Source organism: Triticum dicoccoides, chromosome 7B (assembly GCF_002162155.2).
Source record: "Triticum dicoccoides isolate Atlit2015 ecotype Zavitan chromosome 7B, WEW_v2.0, whole genome shotgun sequence".
Lineage (NCBI taxonomy): Eukaryota > Viridiplantae > Streptophyta > Magnoliopsida > Poales > Poaceae > Triticum > Triticum dicoccoides.
In genome coordinates, this window is record NC_041393.1 from 248,225,033 (window position 1) to 248,230,179 (window position 5,147).

A 5,147-nucleotide genomic window follows, 5' to 3' on the forward strand; every position below is an offset into this window, starting at 1 on the left:
TGGGTGTAAAAATACCAATTTAGGACAACTTGGAACAGTGAATCTTATATATGCGGTTCACATTGTTGCCGAGTTTTTTGCATGTGCGCATGCTATAGCCAGTTAGAAATCCATGTTTTTTTCAACAAGAATTGCAACCTTTTGTCACAAGGACAAGCACAGCACAACAATAATCAACTGAGATTTGGTCAGTTGAGCCTCTGGACGCGCACGCACGGACACGAGCAGGACGAACGCCTCCTCGTCCCCCTGCACGTCCACCACGTGCTCCCGCGTGCCGGCGACCGTCTCGTAGCACCCCCCGCAGCCCAGCACACGCAGCGCGCCGTCCGGCTCGACGACCTCGGCCCCCTGTCACCGTCAGCCGCAGCGCCGTCGCCGACGATGTCGGGAACTCCACACAGCGCAGCACCTTGCCGCCGTGCACCGCCACCTCCTTCTCGTCGGCGAGCGCGAACACCTTCCCGCCGATCTCCACGCACTCGCGCTCCGCCATGCCCCGCTGCACGGCGTACACGGTCCCTTCGTGCTCGACGCAGTCGCGCTCCACGCCATGCCGTCAGCTGCGGGGTGTGTACGGGGACGCCATAATGCTGGTGCCGGCCGGAAGATCAAGGTAGATCGGAGCAAAAGAAACGCAGAGTGGCATGATTGCGAGCGCCGACGCGTCTTCATATATACCCAGCAGGCAGCAGAGCTTGGGCGGGAGGGCATCGAGGGCATCGAGCTCGTGTAGGTCTCGACGTCAACTGGTCCGACTCCGACTCCGCAGCTAGTCAGAATGTCCATGCAAAAAAAAGGAAAAAGTCCAAAATAAACCTTAAAGTTATAGACGAAAGCTAAATCAAACCCCAAACTTTGAATCCCGAAAATTGACACTCTGAACTTGCAATCCCGGTCTATTTTGGACCCTAGAACTGTTTGGCAAACAGGGAATAGTACAATCCCGGCCGGGATAACTAGCTACTCTCACGGATAAGAATTTGGGCCAGCCCACTACAACACAACAAGAATTCGTGAAGTTTCAAAAATGTTCGCGCATGTTTAAAATTGTTCGCGAGTCAAAAAATGTTCCTGTTTTCTATTTTCGGCGAAAATTAAATTCATTTTGTGTTTCTAAAAAAATGTTTGGCATTTTAAAATTCTATTCGCATTTTAAAAAACTGTTTGTGATTTCAAAAAGAAAAACACATTTGCCAAAAATGTTCATAATACCAACAGTTTTTCAGATGCTATGATTGTTTTCAAATTTTCAAATTATGTCACATTTTTAAAATATTTTTTACAATTTCATAAACTATTTCGTAAATAATGTTTTTAAAAAATGTTTAGTTTTTTTTGAAATCTTCGAACATTTCATGAAGTGCGAGAACTTTTTAAAATTTTCGAATAATTTTAAAAACCAACAACTTTGAAAAAGCCAACACCTTTTGAAACATCAACATTTTTTGAAACCTGAATGAAAATTTAAAGTGCAAACACTTTTTGAACCATAATTTTTTTCTGAAACCTGAACAAAATTTTAAAGTGCGAACACTTTTTGATACATAAACATTTTCTGAGTTTGTGACATCTAGAAAATACCACAAATTCTAAAAAATTGTATGGGCCAATTCAAACAATGTTTATACAATGTATAATAATATTTGTGTGATTCAAAAAAAAGGTTTCGTACATTCTAAAAAATGTAACATTTCAAGAATGTTCGCGAGTTTCAGAAAATGTGTTTGTGGCATTTTCAAAAAAAGTATGTACAATGTATCGAAAATGTTTGCGTGTTGTACAAAAATGTGTCATAACCTCAACAGAATATACGTGAGATGTATAGAAAAAAGTGTTTGCGAATTTAAACATGTTGAACCATGTAAAAGAGTGTTTGTGTAGTTTTGTAAAATGTGTATTGTCATTAAGAAAATGTAAAACATGTATTTCGAAAAATATTACCATGTATTCAATTTTTTTTGAAAACATTTAATTTCAAAATGTCCATAACGTATTTGAAAATATCAAAAATTTATCAAAAAATATTTAATGCCTGCGTTTAAAATGTACATTGGGTACCGAGAAAAATTAGGCAATTGTAAAAATGAAAAAACGAAAAAGAAAACATAAAAGAAAAATAGACTAGTGCACGCGCATGAGCGACTGCGCTACTGGGCCGGCCCAATTCAGCAAATACCGGCCGAGTCCTCCCAAGGTTTAAAATAGACCGGGATTATAGAGTTCGGTGTGCTGATTTCAGGGATTAAGAATTTGAGGTTTGATTTAGCTTTTGCCTACAATTTCAAGGTTTGCTTAGGACTTTTTCCAAAAAAGAAAGGGTCGCGATCTACACGCACGTCTGGTCTGGAGGGGAAACGATCGAATGATTTTTCAGGTGTGACAGGGGAGAAGGCTGCCCGCACGTCCGGTCTGGAGGGGCAACGATGGAATGATTTTCGTTCCGTACGATCTCCCCAGCCCTCGAACAGCCTCCAGATCGCCATACAGGCCGTTTCCCTGTCAAACCAAAAAAGAGCCCACTAACCCCAAAAAAGCCCAGTTTCGCTATGATATGAAAAATAAAATACCAGCCCCTATAAAAAGCAGAAAAATGCTATTGGTGAAAAAGATTTTTTTTATGACCCAGAAGAAAACAAGACATGGAAACTCCCATCATACAAACAAACATTATATTGCCATGGCAAATTCATAAGTTAAAAATGCCATGGTATTTTTGATGGCAAAAATAGAGTAAAATCTGCCATGGAAAAAACTGTAGTAAATTTTGCCATGGCAAAAATGGATTAAAATTTGCCATGACAAAAATAGAGTAATTTTGCCATGGGAATAAAGTAAAAATTGCCATGGCTACATAAGTATATTTGCCATGCTATATATTTAAAAAATTCATGTTCTAGAAAAATGTAAAAAATTTCCATCGTATAAAAATTAAAATTGCCATGCCCTATATAATAAAATTGCCATGTCAAAGAAATTAGTAAAAAATGACATGTCAAAAAAAGTAAAAAGTTCCCATTCCAAAGAAAATGTAGAAAAAACCCACTTTTGGTTTGTGAAATTAAAATATTTTTGCCGTGCCCCGTGAACAAAAATTGTCGTGCCCGTTAAGTTTGACATGGCAAGATTTGAATGTTTTTGAACATAATAAGTTGCCATGTTTTTGAACATCTACAACGTTGCCGTGTTGTTGAACATACTAAGTTTCCATGTTTTTTGAACATCTACAACTTTGACACATTTTCAAACATGGCAAAAGTTGCCATGGCAAGTTTACCATGTTTTTTAATATCTATAAACATGTGATGTTTTCGAACATGGCAAAAGTTGCCATGGCAAGTTTGCCGTGTTGTTGAACATATTAAGTTGCCATGTTTTTTTAAGATCAACAACTTTGCCATGTTTTCGAACATCTACAAACTTTGCCATGTTTCGAACACGGCAAACTTGCCAACATCTACAAATTTGACATGTTTTCGAACATGGCAAAAGTTGCCATGGCTAGTTTGCCATGTTTCTTGAACATATTAAGTTGAAATGTTTTTTGAACATCTACAACTTTGACATGTTTTCAAACATGGCAAAAGTTGCCATGGCAAAAATTTGCCGTGTTGTTGAACATACTAAGTTGCCATGTTTTTTGAACATCTACAACTTTGACATGTTTTCGAACATGGCAAAAGTTGCCATGGCAAGTTTACCATGTCGTTGAACATTGTATGTTGCCATATTTTTTTAATATCTATAAACATGTGATGTTTTCGAACATGGCAAAGTTGCCATGGCAAGTTTGGCGTGTTGTTGAACATATTAAGTTGCCATGGTTTTTTAACATCTACAACTTTGCCATGTTTTCGAACATCTACAAACTTTGGCATGTTTTCGAACACGGCAAACTTGCCAACATCTACAACTTTGACATGTTTTCGAACATGGCAAAAGTTGCCATGGCAAAAGTTTGTCGTGTTGTTGAACATACTAAGTTGCCATGTTTTTTGAACATCTACAACTTTGACATGTTTTAGAACATGGCAAAAGTTGCCATGGCAAGTTTACCATGTCGTTGAACATAGTATGTTGAAATGTTTTTTCAACATCTACAACTTTGACACATTTTCAAACATGGCAAAAGTTGCTATGGGAAGTTTGCCGTATTGTTGAACATGCTAAGTTGCCATGTTTTTGGAATATCTATAAATTTGCGATGTTTTCGAACATGGATAAGTTGCCATGGCAAGTTTGCAATGTTTTTAGATAAAGAATGTGCCATGGAAACTCACATGAAAAAGCCATATGTGGCAAAATGCCATTGTTTACGAACAAGGACAGAGATAAAACTTGCAATGATAATGCATATACAAAATTGCCATGGATTGTTTTGTCAAATTGCCATGAAAAGATCACAAGTCTGAAACCACAAAAAAGTTCACAGATCTGAAACCTGGTGCTCTCTCGTTCATTACCCTACAATCAGATTCTAACTAGTTTCAGTGCTATACAAAATTAACCAAAGGCACCAGACGAATCACATAGTGCAATAATCTAGCAACATCCTATAGAAATTAGTAAAACCACATGAGGATTGCAGTAGCAACAACAGAGATCCATCAGACGATGCACACAGGGAGGGAGGGAGTGTTACCCTAAAGATGGATGGGAGGGTCGTGGTCCATGGCGGCGCACTCGCATCAGTGTGGGATGTGCCTGTCCACGTCGCGCTCGGCGCCGTCAACAACCACTGCATCTCGGCCCTGTGACCGGGCACCGCTCGAGCTATGCCGTGACGGCCTCGTCCGCATCAGCGTGCGGCGCGCCGGTTCGCGTCGCTCCAGGCACCACCAAGCAGCCGCCGCATCTCGAAGCGGCTCCTCCGAGCTCCTTTCCCACCGTGCCTTCCTCGACGCGGCTCCTCCGTCGAGCTCGCCGGTGCTGGGCGCGGTCGAGGATGAGGCTCTCCTCTACGGGCGCGGTCGAGGACGTCCCCTCGACCCTGACCTCCTGGTCGTCGTTGAGGTAGTCGAGGACCTCCGCCTGCTCGTCCCCTCGGCGGCCATGGGGAGCCACGCTGACCCAACATCGCCTCGCCGTCACCCTCGCTTCGGTCGCCGTCCAAGAGCTCACAATGAGGGATTTGACATGTGGTTGTG